Here is a 25,670-nt window from a genome sequence, read left to right as displayed (position 1 = left end):
CTGCAATTTTCTGGAAGAGTTTGAGTAGGATAGGTGATAGCTCGTCTCCAAATATTTGATAGAATACATCCGTGAAGCCATCTTGTCCTGGGCTTTGGTTTGTTGGAAGATAACCTCCCTCATCACTGCTTTTAGTGAATCCCATAGGTTTGAGGTTGTCATATTTTCATTTTTATTTGTTTCTCTGCATATTTTTATTTCCTTTTTGATTTCTCCTGTGATCTGCTGGTTATTCAGAAGCACGTTGTTTAGTCTCCATATGTCTGTGATTTTTACATTTTTTTCCTGTAGTTGACATCTAATCTTACCACGTTGTGATAAGAAAAGATGCTTGAAATGATTTAAATTTTTAAAAAATTTACCATGACTAGATTTATGGCCCAGTATGTGATCTATCCTGGAGAACACTCTGCATGCATTTGAGGAAAAGGTGAAATCTATTGTTTTTGGGTGAAATGCCCTGTAGATATCAGTTAGGTCTAACTTGTCCATTGTATCATTTAAAGCTTGTGTTTCCTTGCTAATTTTCTGTTTGGTTATCTATCCATAGGTGTGAGTTGGGTATTAAAGCCCCCCACTCTTATTGTGTTACTGCTCATTTTCCCTTTCATACTTGTCAGAATTTGTCCTATGTATCGAGGTGCTCCTATAATTGTTATATCTTCTTCTTGGATTAATCCTTTGATCATTATGTAGTGTTCTTCTTTGTCTCTTATCATGGTATTATTTCAAAGTCTATTTAATCTGATATGAGTATTGCTACACCTGCTTTCTTTTGGCCTCCATTTGCATAAAGTACCTTTTCCAGCCCCTCGCTTTCAGTCTGTATGTGTCCCTAGGTTTGAGGTGGGTCTCTTGTAGCCAGCATATATATGGGTTTTGTTTTTGTATCCTTTTGGCCAGTGTCTTTTGGTTGGAGCATTTAGCACATTTATATTTAAGATAATTATTGGTAAGTATGACCCTGTTACCATTTACTTTATTGTTTTGGGTTTGCTTTTATAAACCTTTTCTGTTTTTCCTGTCTAGAGAAGATCCTTTAGCATTTTTGGAGAGCTGATTTGTTGATGCTGAATTCTCTCAGCATTTGCTTGTCTGTAAAGCTTTTGATTAATTGAATCTGAATGAGATCCTTGCTGGCTAGAGTAATCTTGGTTGTAGGTTTTTCTCTTTCATCACTTTAAATATGTCCTGCCATTCCCTTCTGGCCTGAAGAGTTTCTATTGAAAGATCAGATTTTATCCTTCTGGGGATCCTTTTGTGTGTTATTTGTTGCTTTTCCCTTGTTGTTTTTAATATTTGCTCTTTGTGCTTAATTTTTGTTAGTTTGATTAATATGTGTTTTGGGGTGTTTTGCCTTGGGTTTATCCTGTTTGGGACTCTGGATTTCTTGGACTTGGGTGGCTATTTCCTTCCCCATTTTAGGGATGTTTTCAACTATTAATTATCTACTCAAATATTTTCTCATATCCTTTCTTTTTATCTTCTTCTGGGACACCTATGATTCGAATGTTGGGGCATTTAGCATTGTCCCAGAGGTCTCTGAGGTTGTCCTCATTTCTTTTGTGTTTTTCTTTCTTACTCTCTGCTTCATTTATTTCCACCATTCTGTCTTCCACCTCACTTATCCTCTCTTCTGCCTCAGTTATTCTACTGTTGGTTTCCTCCAGAGTGCTTTTAATCTCAGTCATTGCATTGTTCATTATTGATTGACTCTTCTTTATTTCTTCTAGGTCCTTGTTAAACATTTCTTGCATCTTCTCAATCCTTGTCCCTAGTCTATTTATCTGTAATTTCATTTTGTTTTCAAGATTTTGGATAATTAATATCATTATTCTGAATTCTTTTTCAGGTTGACTCCCTAGCTCCTCCTCTTTTGTTTGATTTGGTGGGTTTTAATCATGTTCCTTCACCTGCTGAGTATTTCTATGCCTTTTCATTTTGTTTAGATTGCTGTGCTTCGGGTACCCTTTCTTCATGCTGGAATTCCATGGTTCCTTTTAATTGTGGAGTCTGTTTCTTGAGGGTGGGGTTGGACCAGTGGCTTGTCAAGGTTTCCTGGTTGGAGGAACTAGTGTCTGTGCTCTGGTGGGTAGAGCTGGATCTGTTCTTTCTGAAGTTAAATTAATTATTCAGTAGAGGATTTTGGGGTGTCTATGGATTTGGCATGGCTTTGGGCAGCCTGTCTTTTAATGTTCAGTGTTGTGTTACTGTTTTGCTGGAGAATTAGTGTGGTGTGTCTTTCACTGGAATTTGTTGGTTCTTGGGTGGAGCTTTGTTTCAGTGTGGGGACTTTTGGGTGAGTTCTTGTTTACTAATATTCCCTGAAGTCAGGAGTCTCTGATGTTCTAAAGTTCTGGAGTTAAGCCTCCTGCTTCTGGGTGTTGGTCCTTCTCTTACAGTAGCCTCATACTTCTCCATACATACAGCACAGACTATAAAACCCCTAAGTTAATGGTTAAATAATTCTCCACAGCCAGGAACACCCAGAGAGATTCACAGAGTTATATAGAGAAGAGAAGAGAGAGGAGGAAAATAGAGGTGACCAGGAGGAGAAAAGGGAGAGTCAAATTGGGAGAGAGCAATCAAGGTAGTAATCAAATCCTTACATGAAAATGGATACTGAAGATTAGATTCTTAAAGGTACAAAATTAATAGCAAATATAAAAAAGCAAAGATTAAAAACCTAGACTAGAAGTTAGACTCTCAAAAGTACAATATAATAAATACAAAATAAAATCAATCACAAAAAGTTTTTTAAAATATATATGGAATTTGTTTTTAAAGAAATCGAGTTTTTTGGGGGGAAAGGTTACAGTATGCTATAAGAATGAAAGTTAAAGGAGTAATAAAGAACTAAAATTTTTTAAAATAATTGAAAAGTGGTAATAGTAAAAATATATCTAGGAATTTCTCTGGAGCTGTTGTGGGCAGTGTGGAGTCAGTTCAGTGTCAGATAGTCCCTTGTTCTGTCTTGTACTTGTTCTCAAGGGCCATAGTTGCCTCTCAAGTGCACAGTCTCAACATTAACTGCAGGGTTTTAATCTGTTACAACAGACACTTCTGGGGCGGTTCCCCCTTCTTTTTTTATTTTGGCTTCCTCTGTTTGCAAGTCTCTTCAGTGTCTAATTTCCGCCCTGCCTCAAGGAGACAAAGGTGGCCACTTATTTAGGCTCACTTGTTCAGTTGTGCTGTATGGAGGGAGGGACACTGCAAACAAATACCACTGGAATGTGTGAGGAGTGCTTGCAGTGGATGGACCACACTGGGTTTGCCACAGCCCAAGTTGGTGTGTACTTCCTGGATTCACACTGCTCAGGCTCCACGGTGCTCTGCAAGGGCTGTATCCCAAGTGAACCCTGAGTTTCATGCACTTCCCAGATTTAAGCTGCTCAGGTTCTTGGGTGCTCTACAAGGGCACAGACCTGGATGGGCTGTATGTTTTGTGCCCTTCCCAGGTCCGAGCAGCTCAGGCGACCAGGTGCTTGGTGAGCACATTGTCGCAGGTGGGCTGTGTGTCTAAGGCACCTCTCCAGTCCCAGCCGCTCGGTTTCCTATTTGCATCACGAGGGCACAGTCCCAGATGTGCCATGTGTCTCCTCTGGGCAGCACATCTCAGACTGTGACATTCATGGCAGATGTGAAATGTCCAGGATCCCAGGAAGATGTGGTTAGCAACTGGCAGCCAACTCACAGATTGGTGGAAAATGCAGTCTCTGGGGCCAAGATTGCAGCAGCCCTTTGCCTTGTGACTCTGGCTGTCGCACATCTGTTTCTCTGCCTCCAGGGAGGGGAGGCCCTTCTTTCTCTCCTTTGGTATTGGCTCAATCCTTTGTTCTGTGAGCACTCCAGGGATCACTGTGTGGAGTTAGAACCTTTCACGGAAAAAGTCTTTCTGTTTGTTTGTTTTTTGTCTCTCTGGCGACCCCACAGTTTGGGTTGATATCTCACATTAGCTCCCTCAGATTGTCCTCAGGGCATTCATACCCGGTCCTTACCCTAAGGACCAACAATCCAGCATGTGCCTCCCTGCACAGCCCCCACTCACTGCTGGTGGGTGTGAGCATCTGTGCCACTTCTCTGCTAGTAGTGGCAGTTAGACATATATTCTGTGGAGTGTTTTAGTTTTTTTGTTTGTTTGTTTGTTTTTTTCCTTCTGGTTATGTTGCCCTCTGAGATTCCAAAACTCTCCACAGACATGCTTGTGAGAGGGTTTCCTATTGTGTGGAAACTTCTCTTCCTTCACGACTCCCTTCACAGGACAGTTCTCCGTCCTTAAAACTTTTGTTTCTGTTTTTGTCTTTTATCTTTTGTCCTACCTCCTTCTGAAGAGTTTGGGCTGCCTTTGTGGCTGCCTGGTGTCCTCTGCTACCCTTTGGAAGTTGTTCTGTGGAAGTTGCTCAATATTCAAATGATCTTTTGATGAATTTGTAGGGGAGAAAGTGGTCTCCTTTTCCTATTCCTCTGCGATCTTGGGACCACCTCTGCAATGCTATTCTTTACAGCATCGGATTTTACTTTCATTACCAGACACATCCACAACTAAACATCATTTCCAAAGTTTCCTTCAAACTAGGCTTCAGCAATACTTGAATTGAAAATTTGCAGATGTACAAGCTGTGTTTAGAAATGGCAGGGGAACCAGAGATCAAATTGCCAATATTTGCTTAATCATAGAGAAAGTAAGGGAATTCCAGAAAAACATCTACTTCTATTTCATTGACTACACTAAAGCCTTTGACTGTGTGGATCACTACAAACTGTGGAAAACATTTAAGGAGGTGGGAATAACAGACCATTTACCTGTCTCCTGAGAAAACTGGATGCAAGTCAAGAAGCAACAGTTGGAACCTTATATGGAACAACTGATTGGTCCAAAATTCAGAAAGAAGTAAGACAGGGCTGTATATTGTCACCCTGTTTATTTAACCTGTATGCAGAGTACATCTGCATACAGTCCAGTACATGCTGGACTAGATGAGTTACAAGCTGGAATCAAGATTGCTGGGAGTAATATTAACAGCCTCAGATACACAGATGATACCAATCTAATGGTAGAAAGTGAAGAGAAATTAAAGAGTCTCTTGATGAGGGTGAAAAAGGAGAGTGAAAAACCTGGCTTGAAACTCAACACTAAAAAATCTAAGATCATGGCATCTGGTCCCATCACCTCATGGCAAATGAAAGGGGAAAAGGTGGAAGCAGTGACAGATTTTTTCTTCTCGGGCCCTAAAATCCCTGAGGACAGCAGTCATGAAACTAGAAGATGATTGCTTTTTGAAAGGAAAGCTCTGGCAAACCTAGACAGTGTATCAAAATGCAAAAGAATCACTTTGCCTTCAAAGGTCTGTATGTTGCTGTTGTTCAGTCGCCAAGTCATGTCAAACACTTTGCAACCCTATGGACTGCAGCATATCAGCTTCCCTGTCTCTCACCATCTCCTGGAGTTTGCCCAAGTTCATGTGCATTGAGTCTGTGATGCCATCCAACCATCTCATCCTCTGTCACCCTTTTCTCCTTCTGCTTTCAATCTTTCCCAGCATCTGTATAATCAAAGCTATGATCTTTCCAGTAGTCATGTATGGATGTGAGAGTTGGACTATAAAGAAGGCAGAGCACTGAAGAATTGGTGCTTTCAAACTGTGGTGCTGGAGAAGACTCTTGAGAGTCCCTTGGACAGCAAGGAGATCAAACCAGTCAATCCTAAAGGAAATCAACCCTGAATGCTCAGCAGAAGGACTGGTGATGAAGCCGAAGCAGAAGCTCCAATACTTCGGCCACCTGATGTGAACGGCTGACTCATTGGAAAAGACCGTGATGCTGGGAAAGATTGAAGGCAGAAGGAGAGGAGGGTGACAGAGGATGAGTTGATTGGATGGCATCACAGACTCAATGAACATGAACTTGGGCAAACTCCGGGTGATGGTGGGGGACAGGGAAGACTTGCATGATGCAGTCCATGGGGTGACAAAAATTTGAAGATGACTTAGGGATTGAGCAACAGCAACCATCTTGATGATTGTAGCTTTGTAGTATAGTGTAAAGTTAGGATGGTTGATTCCGCCAGCTCTGTTTTTCTTTCTCAAGACTTCTGTGGCTATTCAGGATCTTTTTTGTTTCCATACAAATTGTGAATTTTGTTGCTCTAGTTTTGTGAAAAATGACATTGGTAATTAGAGATTGCATTCAATCTGTAGATTGCTTTGGGAAATATAGTTATTTCCACAATATTGATTCTTCTAATCCAAGAACATATTATATGTTTCCATCTGTTTGTGTTGTCTTTGATTTCTTTCATCACTGTCTTATAGTTTTCTGCAAAACGTCTTTTGTCTTCTTAGGTAGGTTTATTCCTAGATATTTTATTGCTTTTGTTTGTTTGTTTTTTGCAATGGTAAATGGGACTGTTCCCTTAATTTCTCTTTCTGATCTTTTATTGCTTGCATATAAGAAGGCAAGAGATTTCTGGATATTAATGTCATATCCTGTGACTTTACTAAATTAATTGATTAGCACTAGTAGTTTTATGGTGGAATCTTTAGAAATATTCTATGTATAGTATCATGTCATCTGCAAACAGTGACAGCTTTACTTCTTTTCCCATTTGGATTCTTTTTATTTCTTTTCTTCTCTGGTTGCTGTGACTAGGACTTCCAAAACTATATTGGATAATAATGGTGAGAGTGGCACCTTTGTCTTGTTCTTGATATTAGAAGAAATGCTTTTCACCACTGAGAATATTGTTTGCTGTTGGTTTGTCCCATATGGCTTTTATTATGTTGACGGGGTTTCCCTCTGGGCTCAGAGGTAAAGAACCTGTCTGCCAATGCAGGAGAAGCAGGTTTGATCCCTGGGTCAGGAAGATCCTGTGGAGAAGGAATTGTCAACCCACTCCAGTATCCTTGCCTGGAAAATCCTATCAACAGAAGAGACCAGCAGGCTACAGTCCATGGGGTCACAAAGGCGTTGGACATGACTTAGCAACTAAACAACAGCAAAAGGTTCTCTCTGTGTACACTTTCTGTAGTTTTTTCTTTAATCATAAATAAATGTTGAATTTTGTTGAAGGCTTTTTCTGCATCTATTTAGGATTTTATCCTTCACATTTGTTAATATGGTATATCATGTTGATTGATTTATGTATATTGAAGAATCCTTTCAACCCTGGGATAAATCCCACTTGATCATGTGTATCATCCTTTTAACGTGTTGTTGGATTCTGTTTGCTAGTATTCTGTTGAGGATTTTGGCATCTATATTCACCAGTGTAGTTTTCTTTTTTGTGATATCTTTGTCTGGTTTTGGTATCCTGGTGATAGTGACCTCATAGAATTTATTTGGAAGTGTTCCTCCTTCTGCAAGTTTTTGAAAGGATTTGAGAAGAATACATGTTAGCTCTTCTCTAAATGTTTGATATAATGTTCCTGTGAAGCCATCTGGCCTGGGACTTCTCTTTATTTAAAAACTTTCAATCACAGTTTCAATTTCAGTGTTTGTGGTTGGTCTGTTCATATTTTCTACTTCTTCCTTGTGTAATCTTACAAGTTTTTAAGAATTTGTCCATTTCTTCCAGGTTGTCCATTTATTGGCATATAGTTGCCTATAGTAGTTTCTTATGATCCTCTGTATTTCTGTGGCATCAATTGTAACTTCTTTCATTTCTAATTTTATTGATTTGAGTCATCTCCCTATTTTTCTTGATGAGTCTAGCTAATGGTTTATCAATTTTGTTTATCTTCTCAAACAACCAGTTTTTATTGATCTGGCTTCATTGATCTTTACTATTGTTTTAATTTCTTTTATCATTCATTTCTGCTCTGATCTTTTTTTCCTTTTATTAACTTTGGGTTTTGTTTGTTCTTCTTTCTCTAGTTGCTTTAGGTGTAAGGTTGGGTTCTTTACTGGCATTTATCTTGTTTCTTGAGGTAACTGCTTTTGCTGCATATCATAGGTTTTGGTTCATTCGATTTTGATTGGCATTTTTTTCTAGGTGTTTTTTATTTCCTCTTTGATTTCTTCAGTGATCTCTCAGTTATTTAATAGCATGCTGTTAAGACTCCATGGAAAGACTAGAGATCTCTTCAAGAAAATTAGAGACACCAAGGAAATATTTCATGCAAAAGTAGGCACAGTAAAGCAGAGAAATGGTATGGACCTAACAGAAGCAGAAGACATTACAAAGAGGTGGCAAGAATACACAGAATAACTACAAAAAAATATCTTCATGACCCATATAACCACAATGGTGTGATTACTCACCTAAAGCCAGACATCCTGGAATGTGAAGTCAAGTGGGCCTTACGAAGCATCACTACAAACATAGCTAGTGCAGGTGATCTCTAGTCTTTCCAATCCCAAAGAAAGGCAGTGCCAAAGAATGCTCAAACTACCACACAATTGCACTAATCTCACACATTAGCAAAGCAATGCTCAAAATCATCCAAGCCATGCTTCAACAGTATGTGAACCATGAACTTCCAGATGTTCAAGCTGGTGTTAGAAAAGGCAGAGGAACCAGAGATCAAATTGCCAACATCTGCTGGATCATCGAAAAAGCAAGAGAGTTCCAGAAAAACATCTATTTCTGCTTTATTGACTATGCCAAAGCCTTTGACTGTGTGGATGAAAACAAACTGTGGAAAATTCTTAAAAAGATGGGAATACCAGACCACCTTACCTGCCTCCTGAGAAATCTGTATGCAGGTCAAGAAACAATAGTTAGAAATGGACATGGAACAACAGGCTGGTTCCAAATTTGGAAAGGAGTACGTCAAGGCTGTATATTGTCACCCTGTTTATTTAACTTATACGCAGAGTACATCATGCGAAACGTCAGGCTGGATGAAGCACAAGCTGGAATCAATACTGCTGGGAGAAATATCAACAACCTCAGATATTCAGATGACATCACCCTCATGGCAGAAAGAGAAGAGGAACTAAAGAGCCTCTTGATGAAAGTGAAAGAGAAGAGTGGAAAAGCTGGCTTAAAACTCAACATTCAGAAAACTAAGATAATGGCATCTGTTCCCATCACTTCATTGCAAATAGATGGGGAAACAAAGGAAAGAGTGAGAGACTTTATTTTTGGTGGGGCTCCAAAATCACTGCAGATGGTGACTGTGGCCATGAAATTAAACGACACTTGCTCCTTGGAAGAAAAACTATGACCAACCTAGACAGCGTATTAAAAAGCAGAGACTTTGCTTTGTTGACGAAAGTCCATCCAGTCAAAGCTATGGCTTTTCCAGTAGGCATGTATGGATGTGAGAGTTGGACAACAAAGAAAGCTGGGTGCAGAAGAATTGATGCTTTTGAACTGTGGTCTTAGAGAAGACTCTTGAGAGTCCCTTGGACTGCAAGAAGATCAGATCGGTCAATCCTAAAGGAAATCAGTCCCGAATATTCATTGGAAGGACTCATGCTGAAGCTGAAACTCCAATACTTTGGCCACCTGATGTGACGAACTGACTCACTGGAAAAGCCCCCATGCTGGGAATGATTGAAGGCAGGAGGAGAAGGGGATGACAGAGGATGAGATGGTTGGATGGCATCATTGACTCAATAAACATGAGTTTGATTAAGCTCCAGGAGTTGGTGACGGACAGGGAAGCCTGTCATGCTGCAATCCATGGGGTCACAAAGAGACACGACTGAGTGATTGAACTGAACTGAAGCCTCCATATGGGTTTTATTTTTTACAGATTTTTCCTGTAAGTGAGTTCTAATGTTATAGTGTTGTGTTTGGAAAAGATACTTGATACAATTTCAGCTTTCTTAAATTTACTGACACATGATTTGTACCCCAAGATGTGCTCTGTCCTGTAGAATGTTTTGCCTCCCATTAAGAAGAACATGTATTCTGCCGTTTTAGGGTAGCAGCTTAGTCATTCAGTCATGTCTGAATTTTTGCGGCCCTACACACTGTAGCTTGCCAGGCTCTTCTGTCCATGGGATTCTCCAAGCAAGAATATTGGAGTGGGTTGCCATTTTCTTCTCTAGGGGATCTTCCCAACCCAGGTGATTAAACCCAGGTATCCTGCATTTCTGGCAGATTCTTTACCATATAAGACACTAGAGAGAGTGGGTTTTGTGTGGGATGTCCTATAAATTTCAATTAAGTCTATCTGGTCTAATGTGTAATTTAAGACTTATGTTTCCCTATTAATTTTCTGTCTGGATGACATATCAATTCATGTAAGTGAGGTGTTGAAGTCCCCCACTACTATTATGTTACTGTTGATTTCCACTTTCATGGGTGTTAGCATTTGCCATATGTTTTGATGTGCTCCTGTGTTGGGTGCATATATGTTTATAATTGTGATGTCTTCTTCTTAGACTGATCCTTTGATGTTTATGTAGTGTTCTTCCTTGTTTCTTGTAATAACCTTTATTTTAAAGTCTATCCTATCAAATGCGTATTGGTGTTCCAACTTTCTTTTGATTTCCATTTGCCTGGAGTATCTTTTTCTATTCCATCACTTTAAGCCTGAATGTACCCCAAGGTTTGAAGTGAGTCGTTTTTAGACAGCATGTATATGGTTCTTATTTTTGTATCCATTCAGCCAGCCTTTAGGTCGGAGCATTTAATCCGTTTACATTTAAGGTAATTATTGATGTGTATGCTCCTATTGCCATTTTCTTAACTGTTTTGGGTTTGTTGTCATAGGTCATTTTTTTTCTCTTGTGTTTCCTGCCTAGAGAAGTTCCTTTAGCATTTTTTGTAAAGCTGGTTTGGTGATGCTGAACTCTCTTAGCTTTTACTTGTCAGTGAAACTTCTGTTTTCTCTGTCAAATCTGAATGAGAGCCTTGAATCAAGATTATTCTTGGTTATAGGTTTTTGCCTTTCATAACTTCAAATAAATCATGCAATTATCTTCCAGCCCTCCCAGTTTCTGCTGAAAAATTAGCTGATTACCTTATGGGAATTCCCTTGTATGTTATTTGTTAGTTTTCCCTTACCATTTCATTCAAACATTTTATGTATTTAATTTTGGTTACTTCGATTAATATTTGCCTCAGCATGTTTTTCCTTGCATTTATCCTGGATGGTACCCTCCAGTCCTCCTAGACTTGGATGATTATTTCCTTTTCTGTGTTAGGGAAATTTTGGACTATAATCTCCATTTTTTGTTGTTGTTGTTGTTCTTTTTTCTTTATTCTCTCTGGAGCAGTTATTTCCAGTATTCTTTATTTCAGCTCACCTATCCATTCTTCTGCCTCAGTTATTCTGCTATTGATTTCTTCTAGAGTGTTTTTAATTTTAGTTATTGTTTTGTTCGTCACTGTTTGTTTGTTCTTTAGTCCTAATATGTTGTTGTTGTTTAGTCCCTAGGTTGTGTCTGATTCTTTGTGACCCGATGGACTACAGCACATCAGCCTTCCCTGACCTTCACTATATCCAGGAGTTTGTTCAAACGTATGTCCATTTAGTCAGTGATGCTATCTAACCATCTCATCCTCTGCCACCCCCTTCTCCTTTTGCCTTCAATCTTTCCAAGTATCAGGTTCTTTTCCTATGCGTTGGCTCTCAGCATCAGGTTAGGTCCTTGTTAAACATTCCTTGTATTTTTTCCAGTCTATTTCTGGTATTTTGGGTCATCTTTGTATCATTACTCTGAAATTGTTTCAGGTAGATTGAAGAGATCTATTGCCTCCTCATTTATTTGTTCTTGTGGGTTTTTACCTTGTTTCTTCATTTGCAGCATAGTTCTCTGTGTTTGCATTTTGTTTAATTTACTATGTTTGAAATCTCTTTTCTGTGGGTTGCAGAGTCATTGTTCTTCTTGCTTCTGGTGTCTACCCCTAGTGGTTGAGTTTGGTCCAGTGGCTTGGGTAGGCTTCTTGGTAGGGGGCACTCACGCCTGCATTCTGGTGGGCTGATCTGAATCTTGCCTCTCTGATGGACAGGACTGCATCAGGTGGTATGTTCTGGAGTGTATTTGAGATTTTTATGACTTTGGGCAACCTGTTTGCTAATGAGTGGGTTTGTGTTTCTGTCTTGCTAGTTGTTTGCCATGAGGTGTGCAACACTGGAGTTTGCTAGCCATTGAGTGGAGCCATGTCTTGGTATTGAGATGGAGACCTTTGGGAGAGCTCTTGTTGATTAGTATTCCCTGAGGCTGGGAGCTCTCTGACAGTCCAGTACACTGGACTTGGCTCTCCTACCTCGGAGACTGAGACCTGACCCTTGCCAGAGAAACAACATCCTGAAAGTTTCATGGTGCAGAAGAGGGAAAAAACAGGAAATGAACAAATTAAATCCCCAAGACAAACGGTAAAAGCAAAACCAAACAGACAAAAACAGACAAACACACAGAGAGAAAAACAGAGAAAATGAGAGAAAAGAGAGTAATCAAAGAAATAAATGAACCCACAATGTAAACCAACAATAAAAACTAAACTAACAAAAACAAAACAAATCAAAAGCATAAAGCTAACTAAAAAAGGCAAAAAATGAATAAAATAAGCTTGCAAAATGATAAAAAAAAGAGAGAAAGAAAGCATAAGGAAATAATACAAAACTACAAGTAAAAATATGTTTAAACAGAGATTAAAACAGAGCAAAAGAAAAAATAAAGAAATAATGCACTATAAAAAAGTAAAGTAAAAATAGAAAAATATATTAAAAGTAAAAAAAATAGAAAAGAAAAGTTAGGAAAAATTAAAATATAATAAAAAAGAACAACAGAACAAAACAAAAATTAGTAGTAATAACTATTTTTCCCAGAACCTCAGCTGTCAGTGTCCTTCCCTGCTAAGTGATTCAGAGCCGATCCCTGCCTTCCCCTTCAGTCTTCCAGTACTGTCTTTGGACCTGCTGTGGGCACTATGGAGCAAGCTCAGACTTGGGCTCAGAACTGAACAGCAGGCCCAGTTCTCTTGTGTATTTGTCCCCAATGTCCACAGTTCTTAAAGCTAGAACAGCCTCAATTGTGAGAACATTCATTATCTATTCAGATATTCCACAGATGAAGGTTTACCAATCTGATTGAGGGGATTTAATCCACAGCTCATGCAGCTACAGGAGAGGTTTCCATTCCTCTTCTTTGGTTGCACCACTTCTGGGGCTCAGCTTTGGTTTTGGCCCCACCTCTGTTTGTAACCACCCTTTGATGTCTGTTCCCTGCCCAGGTGAGAGGGGGTGAAAGCAGCAGATGATTAGGGCATACTTACTCAAGCCAAAGAGAGGGAGGGATATGACAGCCACATTTGGGACATGTAGGGAATGCCTGCAGTGGCAGAGACAAGCAGGAAGTTTACAGTAGCACAGGGCATGCCATACACTCTCCTGAGTAAGTTGATTCAGGATCATAGAACCTTTGGCAGTGGCAGGCTTCATAGGCTTCTGTAAAGGTGTGGGCAGTGACCTATGCTTGCTCACAGGAACTTTGTGGCAGTGATAGCAGCATTAGCAGCCCATGTCTGCCTCTAGGGCTTGAGATAGCAGTCATGGCTGAAGTCTGCACCTGGAGCTCATGCAGGCAGTGCCCTGCTGTCTGTGAGTGGGCCAGCCTCTCTCCTTGTACACCTCCTAACAATGGTCCCTTGCCTCTTTGATGGGCCAAGGCTTCCTTCTTGGACTCCTCAGGCTGTCTTCACTCAGCCAACTCCCAGTCCTCTCCCTGGAATCTGACCTCCAAAGTTCAAGCTTCAGCACTCAGTTCCTACCTGCCCTGGTGGGCAAGCAAACAAATGTCTCAGGCTAGAGAGTGCCAATAGGCACTGACTCTCTGTGCAGGACTTTACACTTTGCCTCCTGCACACACTGCACTCTCCTCTGAAGCTCCAAAACTCCCTGCCTCCTGTCTCTGCCAGTGATGGGACTTCATAGTATTGGAAACTTTTCTTCCTTCACAGCTCCCTCCCAGAGGCTCAAGTTCCTTTGTCTATTTTTTTTTTTCTTTTGCCCTACTCAGTTATGTGGAAGTATTCTTGCCTTTTTGGAAGTCTGAGGTTTTCTGCTAGCATTCAGTAGATGTTCTGTGGGAGTTATGCTACATGTAAATGTAATTTTGTAGATGCCACATGTATCTCTGGGAAGAAGGTGAGCTCCATGTCTTCTTCTGTCATCTTGGAGGTTCTTTTCCCTTGTTTATTTTTTATTGTGTTGGTTGAGTTTAGGTGTCCAAAAATCATTATTAAATCTACATCAAAGAGCTTTATTGCTGTTTTCTTCCAAGAGTTTCATGGTTTCATTTCTTACATTTAAGTCTTTAATTCATTTTGAGTTAATTTTTGTAAGTGATATAAGTTATGGGTCCGATTTTATTTTTTTCATGTGGAAATGCAATTATTCCAGCACCACTGATTGAAAAAGCTGTCTTTTCTCCATTGATTCCTTTGTCAAATGTTAGCTGACCATGTATTCTTGAGTTTATTTCTGGGCTGTTAATTCTGTTCCATTGGTATATGTGTCTGCTTTTATGCTAGTACATACTGTTTTGAAGTGTGATGACTCTTGCTTTGTTCTCTTTTTTTTTTTTTACCATTTTCATTCATGCTTTATTAAGTCTATTCACAAATGCTAAAAGTATACAGAATATAAGTCATGATCCTCTTCTATAAGTTGGCTTATTTTAAAGGGTCAAGAAGAAACATATTATTTACATTGAGATTATCTGTTAGTGTGTACAGAAAGTTTAAATTAGCTGCAAGAAAATCTATATAGACATGCACCTGCCCATACTATGATTTGATATTTACTGGGAAAATTAATTACAAGCATCTCTTCTGTTTCTTTAAACATGATCAGCCAGATACAGAAGTTAACATTCATAGTTAGTGTACTTCTGCTAAATACCTTTGTCGTGAAGTCCCGAATTCTTATTTTCAAATAGTTTTTGTTTTGTTACTTTTGTCATTAGTCCTTTGTTTTCTGCATTTCTTTTCTTTTTTAGACACATTATGCAAGGGAAATACCAATGAGGTTTTCAAGCTCTTTAATGCCTTCCAAAACCTGTATACTACTTAAATTTTACATTATTTCCATTATTCCTCAACTTTAGGTAGTAACACCATAAATTTTTCATTTTTTTGTGTAGTAGGTTCATTTTATTGGTTAAACTGAAGTGATTCCAGTTTTTCCTCTTTCCATTTGATGGATTGTTTTTACTGTCTTCCTCTTTAGAGCTTGTGGAAGAAGCAAATGGGCTCATTTGGCAGGTTCCAGTTGTTGGAGAATAGGCTGTAGCACTTTTCTTCCTTGTGATTTTTGAAGAATCAAATGCATTTGCTTTTAATAGACTATCCAATTTCAGTGATCTTTTAAAAGGCACTTCCTCATTTTGGGACACACTTCTGTCACTGGATAAAATCACTGAAAAACCTCTTCCAAAAACAGAGAAACTTCTGAGGGAAATACTTTTGCTTTGTTCTTATTTCTCAAGGATTTCTTTGGCTATTTAGGGTCTTTTGCAGTTTCATATAAATTTTAGTAGTACTTTTCCTACGTCTTAAAAAATGCCTTCAGAATCTTAATAAAAATTGCTTTGAATATATGGATAGCTTTTAGTAGTATTGACATTTTAACAATATTGATTTTTCTAATTCATAAACAAAGGATTCCTTTCCATTTGTTTGTATCTTCTTCACTTCCTTTCAATTTCTTGTAGTTGTTAGAGTAGAGATCTTTCATCTCCTTAGTTAGATTTATTCCTCAGGTTTTTTTGATGCTATTATAAATGGGATCAAGTTCTTTATTTTTAAAAAGATGTTCCGGAGTAAATAAATGTTGCTGATTTTTGTGTGTTGATTTTGTGTCTTGCAACTGTTCATTTGGCTGAGTATTTAGGATTTATATATATGTGTGTATATATATATATATATAAAATCATGTCATCTTATAATAAAGACAATTTTATTTCTTTCTATCCAATTCTGTTATATTTTATGTTTATCTTGCTTGATTGCTCTAGCTAAGATTTCCAGTACTATGTCAAATAGGAATGGTAAGAGTGGGCACACTCTTGTCTTGTTCCTGATCTTAGAGAAACAGGTTTCAACCATTTACCACCAAGTATATGGTATTAGCATGGGCTTCTCATAAATAGCCTTTATTATGGTGAGACATATCCCTCCTATGCTAAATTTTTATGAATTTTTAATCATAAATGAATGTTGCATTTTGTTAAATGCTTTGTCTATTGAGATGATTATATATTATTTTTTCACTCTATGAATGTGATGTATCATATGTATTGATGTATGATGTATTGATGTGTCATATCAATTGACATTTTTTTCTAGTAGTGTCCTTTCATCTTGAAAAAATTATTTATTTTTTAATTGAAGGATAATTACTTTACAGAATTTTGTTCTTTCTTGTCAAATCTCAACATGAATCAGCCATAGGTATATATATCTTCCCTCCCTCTTAAAACTCCCTCCCATCTCCCTCCTTATCCCACCCCCTATGTTGATACAGAGCCCCTGTTTTGGTTCCCTGAGACATATAACAAATTCCCATTGGCTATCTATTTTACATATGGTAATGTAAGTTTCCATGTTACTCTATCCTTACATCTCACCTTCTCCTCCCCTCTCCCCATGTCCATAAGTCTGTTCTATGTGTCTGTTTCTCCACTGATGCACTGCAAACAAATTCTTTAGTACCATCTTTCTAGATTCCATATATATGCATTTAGTTCAGTTCACTTTCTCAGTCGTGCCGAACACTTTGTGACCCCATGGACTGCAGAACGTCAGGCTTCCCTGTTCATCACCAACTCACGGATCTTCCTCAAACTCATGTCCATCAAGTTGGTGATGCCATCCAACCATCTCATCCTCTGTTGTCCCGTTCTCCTCCTGCCTTCAATCTTTCCCAGCATCAGGGTCTTTTCCAATGAGTCAGTACTTCGCATCAGGTGACCAAACAATTGGAGTTTCAGTTTCAGCTTCAGCATGAGTCCTTCCAATGAATATTCAGGACTGATTTCCTTTAGGATTGACTGGTTTGATCTCCTTGCAGACCAAGGGACTCTCAAGAGTCTTCTCCAACACCACAGTTCAAAAGCATCAATTCTTCTGTGCTCGGCTTTCTTTATGGTCCAACTCTCACATCCATACGTGACTACTAGAAGAACCAGAGCTTTAACTATATGGACCTTTGTCAGCAAAGTAATATCTCTGCTTTTCAATATGCTGTCTAGGTTGTTCATAGTTTTTCTTCCAAGGAGCAAGCATCATTTAATTTCATGGCTGCAGTCACCATCTGCAGTGATTTTGGACACCAAAAAAATAAAGTCTCTCACTGTTTCCATTGTTTCCCCATCTATTTGCCATAAAGTGATGGGAAAGGATGCCACTATCTTAGTTTTCTGAATATTGAGATTTAAGCCAGCTTTTCCACTCTCCTCTTTCACTTGCACCAAGAGACTCTATAGTTTCTCTTCATTTTCTGTCATGAGGGTTGTGTCATCTGCGTATCTGAAGTTATTGATATTTGTCCCAGCAGTATTGATTCCAGCTTGTGCTTCATCCAGCCTTGCATTTCTCATAATATACTCTGCATTTAAGTTAAATAGGCAGGGTGACAATATAAAGCCTTGACGTACTCCTTTCCCAATTTGGAACCAGTCTGTTGTTCCATGACCAGTTTTAACTGTTGCTTCTTGACCTGCATACAGATTTTTCAGGAGGCTGGTCAGGTGGTCTGGTATTCCCATCTTTTTAAGAATTTTCCACAGTTTATTTTGATTCACACAGTCAAAGGCTTTGGCATAGTCAATAAAGCAGAGGTAGATGTTTTTCTGAAACTCTCTTGCTTTTTCGATGATCCAGCAGATGTTGGTAATTTGCTCTTTGGTTTGTCTGCCTTTTCTGAAACCAACTTGAACATCTGGAAGCTCATGGTTCATGTACTGTTGAAGTCTGGCTAGGAGAATTTTGAATATTACTTTGCTAGCATGTAAGATGAGTGCAACTGTGTAGTAGTTTGAGCATTCTTTGGCATTGCCTTTCTTTGGGATTGGAATGAAAACTGGCCTTTTCCAGTCCTATGTTTTATATATATGCATTAGTGTACAACAATTATCTTTCTGACTTACTTCACTCTGTTTAATAGGCTCTAGGATCATCCACCTCGTTATCATCTGTCTGTGAACATCCAGTTTGGTTCCATATTCTACCTACTGTAAATAATGCTTCAACGAACATTGGGGTATATGTGTCATTTTCAATTTTGGTTTATTCAGGGTAGTGAGCCTAAGGGTTGGAGTGCTGAGTCATATGGTAGTTTTATTCCTAATTTTTCAAGGAATCTCCATACCATCTTCCATAGTGTTTGTGTAAATTTACATTCAAACCAACAGTGAAAGAGGGTTCCCTTTCCTTCACATCTTCTCCAGCATTCATTGTTTGTAGAATTTTTGGTGATGGCCATTCTGACCAGTGTGAGGTGATATCTCACTGTAGTTTTGATCTGCATTTGTCTAATATTGAGTGATATTGAGCATCTTTTTGCATGTTTGTTAGCCATCTATATGTCTTTTTTGGAGAAATATCTGTTTATGTCTTTTTCCCACTATTTGATTTTGTTGTTTGGTTTTCTGGTATTGAGTTGTATGAGCCACTTGTGTATTTTGGAAATTAATCTTTAGTCAGTTGTTTCATTTGCTATTATTTTCTCCCATTCTGAGGGTTGTCTTTTCACCTTGTTTATAGTTTCCATTGCTGTGCAAAAACTTTTAAGTTTGATTAAGTCCCACTTGTTTACTTTTGTTTTTATTTGCATTTCTCTAGGAAGTGAGTCATAGGGGATCTTACATTGATTTCTGTCATCAAGTGCTCTGCCTATGTTTTCCTCTATGAGTTTTATACTTTCTGGTCTTACATTTAGGTGTTTAATCCATTTTGAGTTTATCTTTTTTTCCCTTTTTTGTTTTAATTGGAGGTTAATACTTCACAATATTGTAGTGGGTTTTTGCCATACAGACATGAATCAGCCATGGGTGTACATGTGTTCCCCATCTGAACCCCCCTCCCCCCCCATCCCATCCCTCTGGCTCATCCCAGTGCACCAGCCCTGAGCACCTTGTCTCATGCATCAGACCTGGACTGGCAGTCTGTTTCGCATATGATAATAGACATGTTTCAATGCCATTCTCTCAGATCATCCCACCGTCGCCCTCTCCCACAGAGTCCAAAGACTGTTTAATACATCTGTGTCTCCTTCGCTGTCCTGCTTATAGGGTTACCATTACTGTCTTTCTAAATTACATATATATATGCATTAGTATACTGTATTGGTGTTTTTCTTTCTGACTTACTTCACTCTGTATAATAGGATCCAGTTTCATCCACCTCATTAGAAATGATTCAAATGTATTCTTTTAATATCTGAGTAATATTCCATTGTGTATATGTACCACAGCTTTCTTATCCATTTATCTACTGATGGACATCTAGGTTGCCTCTATGTCCTGGGTATTATAAACAGTGCTGCAATGAAGATTGGGGTACACATGTCTCTTTCAGATCTGGTTTCCTCAGTGTGTATGCCCAGGAATGGGATTGCTGGGTCATATGACAGTTCTGTTTCCAGTTTTTTAAGGAATCTCCACACTGTTCTCTACAGTGGCTGTATTAGTTTCCATTCCCACCAACAGCATAAGAGGGTTCCCTTTTCTCCACACCCTCTCCAGCATTTATTGCTTGTAGACTTTTGGATAGCAGCCATTCTGACTGGTGTGAGATGGTACCTCATTGTGGTTTTGATTTGCATTTCCCTGATAATGAGTGGTGTTGAACATCTTTTCATGTTTGTTAACCATCTGTATGTCTTCTTTGGAGAAATGTCTGTTTAGATCTTTGACCCATTTTTTGATTGGGTCATTTATTTTTCTGAAATTGAGCTACAGGGGTTGCTTGTATATTTTTGAGATTAATTCTTTGTCAGTTGCTTCATTTGCTATTATTTTCTCCCATTCTGAAGGCTGTCTTTTCACCTTGTTTATAGTTTCCTTCGTTGTTGAAAAGCTTTTAAGTTTAATTAGGCCCCATTTGTATAGTTTTGCCTTTATTTCCATTACTCAAGGAGATGAGTCATAGAGGATCCTGCTGTGATTTACATCAGAGAGTGTTTTGCCTATGTTTTTGTCTAGGAGTTTTATATTTTCTGGTCTAACATTTAGATCTTTAATTCATTTTGAGTTTATTTTTGTGTGTGGTGTTAGAAAGTGTCCTAGTTTCATTCTTTTACAAGTGGTTGACCAGTTTTCCCAGCATCACTTGTTAAAGAGATTGTCTTTTCTCCACTGTACATTCCTGCCTCCTTTATCAAAGGTAAGGTGTCCATAGGTGCATGGATTTACCTCTGGGCTTTCTATTTTGTTCCATTGATCTATATTTCTGTCTTTGTGCCAGTACCATACTGTCTGGATGACTGTAGCTTTGTAGTATATCCTGAAATCAGGCAGGCTGATTCCTCCAGTTCCATTCTTCCTCAAGATTGCTTTGGCTATTCAAGGTTTTCTGTATTTTCATACAAATTGTGCAATTTTTTGTTCTAGTTCTGTGAAAAATACGGTTGGTAGCTTGATCAGGATTGCATTGAGTCTATAGATTGCTTTGGATAGTATACTCATTTTCACCATGTTGATTCTTCCAATCCATGAACATGGTATATTTCTCCATCTATTTGTGTCCTCTTTAATTTCCTTCATCAGTGCTTTATAGTTTTCTATATATAGGTCTTTTGTTTCTTTAGGTAGATATATTCCTAACTATTTTATTCTTTTCGTTGCAAAGGTGAATGATATTGTTTCCTTAATCTCCCTTTCTGTTTTCTCATTGCTAGTGTTTGGAAAGAACGCAAGGGGTTTCTGTGTGTTAATTTTATATCCTACAACTTTACTATATTCATTGATTAGCTCTAGTCATTTTCTGGTGGAGTCTTTAGGGTTTTCTATGTAGAGGATCATGTCATCTGCAAACAGTGAGAGTTTTACTTCTTCTTTTCCAATATGAGTTTCTTTTATTTCTTTTTCTGCTCTGATTGCTGTCGCCAAAACTTCCAAAACTATGTTGAATTGTAGTGGTGAGAGTGGGCACCCTTGCCTTGTTCCTGACTTTAGGGGGAATGCTTTCAATTTTTCACCATTGAGGATAATGTTTGCTGTCAGTTTGTCATATATGGCTTTTATCATGTTCCTTCTATTCCTGCTTTCTAGAGAGTTTTTATCATAAATGGATGTTGAATTTTGTCAAAGGTTTTCTCTGCATCTATTGAGATAATCATATGGTTTTATCTTTCAATTTGTCAATGTGGTGTATTACATTGATTGATTTGTATATACTGAAGAATACTTGCATCCCTGGGATAAAGCCCACTTAGTCATGATGTATGATCTTTTTAATATGTTGTTGGATTCTGTTTGCTAGAATTTTGTTGAGGATTTTTGCATCTATGTTCATAAGTGATATTGACCTGTAGATTCTTTTTCTGTGGCATCTTTGTCTGGTTTTGGTATTAGGGTGATGGTGGCCTCATAGAATGAGTTTGGAAGTTTACCTTCTTCTGCAATTTTCTGGAAGAGTTTGAGTAAGATAGGTGTTAGCTCTTCTCTAAATTTTTGGTAGAATTCAGCTGTGAAGCCGTCTGGTCCTGGGCTTTTGTTTGCTGGAAGATTTTTTATTACAGTTTCGATTTCCTGCTTGCGATGGGTCTGTTAAGATTTTCTATTTCTCCCTGGTTCAGTTTTGGAAAGTTATACTTTTCTAGGGATTTGTCTATTTCTTCCAAGTTGTCCATTTCATTGGCTTATAGTTTCTGATAGTAGTCTCTTATGATCCTTTGCATTTCTGTGTTGTCTGTTGTGATTTTTCCATTTTCATTTCTAATTTTGTTGATTTGATTCTTCTCCCTTTGTTTCTTGATGGGTCTGGCTAATGATATGTCTATTTTATTTATCTTCTCAGCTTTTAGCTTTGTTGATTTTTGCTATGATCTCTTTTCTTTCTTTTGCATTTATTTCTGCCTTAATTTTAAAGATTTCTTTCCTTCTACTAACCCTGGAGTTCTTCATTTCTTCCTTTTCTAGTTGCTTTAGGTGTAGAGTTAGGTTATTTAGTTGACTTTTTTTCTCGTTTCTTGAGGTAAGCCTGTATTGCTCTAAACCTTTCCCTTAGTGCTGCTTTTACAGGTTCACATAGTTTTTCGGTTGTTGTGTTTTAATTTTCATTCATTCCTATGCATATTTTTTATTTCTTTTTTTATTTCTTCTATGCTTTGTTGGTTATTCAGAAGCCTGTTGATTAGCCTCCATATGTTTGAATTTTTAATAGTTTTTTCCCCTGTAATCGGCATCTAATCTTCCTGCATTGTGGTCAGAAAAGATGATTGGAACGATTTGATTTTTTTTTAATTTACCAAGGCTAGATTTGTGGCCCAGGATGTGTTCTATCCTGGAGAAGGTTCCGTGTGCACTTGAGAAAAAGGTGAAATTCATTGTTTTGAGGTGAAATGTTCTATAGATATCAATTAGGTCTAACTGTTCCATTGTGTCATTTACAGTTTGTGTTTCCTTGTTAATTTTCTGTTTAGTATATCTATCCATGGGTGTGACTGGGGTATTAAAATCTCCCACTATTACTGTGTTATCATTAATTACCCCTTTCATACCTGTTAGCATTTATCTTACCTATTGCAGTGCTCCTATGTTGGATGCATATATATTTATCATTGTTACATCTTCTTCTTGGATTGATCCTTTGATCATTATGTAGTGTCTTTCTTTGTCTCTTTTCACTGTCTTTATTTTAAAGTCTATTTTATTTGATATGAGTATTGCTACTCATCCATTTTTTTTGGTCTCCATTTGCATGAAATATCTTTTTCCAGCCCTTCACTTTCAGTCTGTATGTTTCCATTGTTTCGAGGTGGGTCTCTTATAGACAACATATATAGGGGTCTTGTTTTTGTATCCATTCAGCCAGCCTTTGTCTTTTGGTTGGGGCATTCAATCCATTTACATTTAAGGTAATTATTGATAAGTATGATCCCTTTGCCATTTACTTTTTTGTTTTGGGTTCGACTTTATACACCCTTTCTGTATTTCCTGTCTAAAGAAGATTCTTTAGCATTTGTTGAAAAGCTGGTTTGGTGGTGCTGAATTCTCTCAGCTTTTGCTTGTCTTGGAAAGCTTTTGATTTCTCCATCATATTTGAATAAGATCCTTGCTGGGTACAGTAATCTGGGTTGTAGGTTTTTCTCTTTCATCACGTTAAGTATATCCTGCCATTCCCTTCTGGCCTGAAGAGTTTCTATTGAAAGATCAACTGTTATACTTATGGGAATTCCCTTGTGTGTTACCTGTTGTTTCTCCCTTGCTCCTTTAGTATTTGTTCTTTGTGCTTTATCTTTGTTAATTTGATTAACAGGTGTCGTGGTGTTTCACCTCGAGTTTATCCTGTTTGGGACTTCCTGGGTTTCTTGGACTTGAGTGACTATTTTCTTCGCCATTTTAGGGAAATTTTCAACTATTATCTCCTTAAGTATTTTCTCACGGCCTTTCTTTTTGTTTTCTTCTTTTGCGACTCCTATGATTCAAATGTTGGGGTATTTAACATTGTCCCAGAGGTCCCTGAGGTTGTCCTCATTTCTTTTAATCTTTTTTTCTTTTTTCCTCTCTGCTTTATTTATTTCTACCATTCTATCTTCTCCCTCACTTATCCTATCTTCTGCCTCTGTTATGCTACTGTTGGTTCACTCCAGATTGTTTTTTTATCTCATTTATTGCATTATTCATTATTGATTGACTCTTTTTTTATTTCTTCTAGGTCCTTGTTAAACCTTTCTTGCATCTTCTCAATTCTTTTTTCCAGGCTATTTATCTATAACTCCATTTAGTTTTCAAGGTTTTGGATAATTTTTACTATCATTATTCTAAATTTTTTTTCAGGTAGACTCCCTATCTCCTGCTCTTTTCTTTGGTTTGGTGGACATTTATCCTGTTCCTTTACTGGCTGAGTACTTCTCTGCCTTTTCTTCTTGTTTAGATTGTTGTGTTTGGGGTGGTCTTTCTGTATTCTGGCAGTTTGTGCTTCCTCTTTATTGTGGAGGTTCCTCCCTGTGGGTGGGGTTGAAGGAGTGGCTTGTCAAGGTTTCCTGGTTAGGGAAGCTTGCGTCAGTGTTCTGGTTGGTTGAACTGGATTTCTTCTCTCTGGGGTGCAATAAAGTGTGCAGTAGTGAGTTTTGAGATGTCAGTGGGTTTGGTGTGACTTTGGGCAGTCCGTATATTGAAGTTCAGAGCTGTGTTCCTGCTTTGCTGGAGAATTTGTGTGGTGTGTCTTGCTTTGGAACTTTTTGGCTCTTGAGTGGTGCTTGGTTTCAGTGTAGGTATGGAGGCTTTTGGATGAGCTTTTATCGATTAATGTTCCCTGGAGTCAGGTGTTCTCTGGTGTTCTCAGGTTTTGAACTTAAGCCCCCTGCCTCTGTTTTTCAATCTTATTCTTACAGTAGGCTCAAGGCTTCTCCATCCATACAGCATTGATGATACAATATCTAGGGCAATGGTGAAAAGATTCTCCACACTGAGGGACACCCAGAAAGGTTCACAGAGTTACATGGAGAAAAGAAGAGGGAGGAGGGAGGTAGAGGTGACCAGGATGAGAAGAGGGGGATTCACTATCTTTTTTTTTAATTAGTTGGAGGCTAATTACTTCACAACATTTCAGTGGGTTTTGTCATACATTGATATGAATCAGCCATAGAGTTACACGTATTCCCCATCCCGATCCCCCCTCCCACCTCCCTCTCCACCCGATTCCTCTGGGCCTTCCCAGTGCACCAGGCCTGAGCACTTGACTCATGCACCCCACCTGGGCTGGTGATCTGTTTCACCATAGATAATTTACATGCTGTTCTTTCGAAACGTCCCACCCTCACCTTCTCCCATAGAGTTCAAAAGTCTGTTCTGTACTTCTGTGTCTCTTTTTCTGTTTTGCGTATAGGGTTATCATTACCATCTTTCTAAATTCCATATATATGTGTTAGTATGCTGTAATGTTCTTTATCTTTCTGGCTTACTTCACTCTGTATAATGGGCTCCAGTTTCATCCATCTCATTAGAACTGATTCAAGTGAATTCTTTTTAAATGGTTGAGTAATATTCCATTGTGTATATATGTTCCACAGCTTTCTTATCCATTCGTCTGCTGGTGGGCATCTAGGTTGCTTCCATGTCCTGACTATTATAAACAGTGCTGTGATGAACATTGGGGTGCATGTGTCTCTTTCAGATATGGTTTCCTCAGTGTGTATGCTCAGAAGTGATATTGCTGGGTCATATGGCAGTTCCATTTCCAGTTTTTTAAGAAATCTCCACACTGTTCTCCATAGTGACTGTACTAGTTTGCATTCACACCAACAGTGTAAGAGGATTCCCTTTTCTCCACACCCTCTCCAGCATTTATTGCTTATAGACTTTTGGATAGCAGCCATCCTGACTGGCGTGTAATGGTACCTCATTGTGGTTTTGATTTGCATTTCTCTGATAATGAGTGATGTTGAGCATGAAGATTTAATTTTTAAAGGTACAAATTTGATAACAAATACCAAAAAGCAAAGATTAAAAATCTAAAGTAGAGGTTACACCCTCAAAAATACAATATTAAAAAATCAAAACAAGATCACAAATATTATAAAAAATATATATGAAGTTTGCTTTAA

The 25,670-nt window shown here is 38.3% G+C and overlaps 1 protein-coding gene and 1 pseudogene across 1 annotated transcript in view; both read right to left on the bottom strand.

The window, feature by feature from the left end:
- The window catches only part of PIN4 (peptidylprolyl cis/trans isomerase, NIMA-interacting 4), a 1,195,450-nt gene that overhangs the window by 444,572 nt on the left and 725,208 nt on the right, over positions 1-25,670 (bottom strand). The window lies entirely within an intron of this gene.
- LOC136154518 (centromere protein R pseudogene) lies at positions 14,794-18,355 on the bottom strand (annotated as a pseudogene).

This window comes from Muntiacus reevesi, chromosome X (genome assembly GCF_963930625.1).
Source record: "Muntiacus reevesi chromosome X, mMunRee1.1, whole genome shotgun sequence".
NCBI classification, from domain to species: Eukaryota; Metazoa; Chordata; class Mammalia; order Artiodactyla; family Cervidae; genus Muntiacus; species Muntiacus reevesi.
The sequence above is the reverse complement of the archived record's forward strand: the minus strand, read 5'-3'. Positions and strand labels throughout refer to the sequence as shown.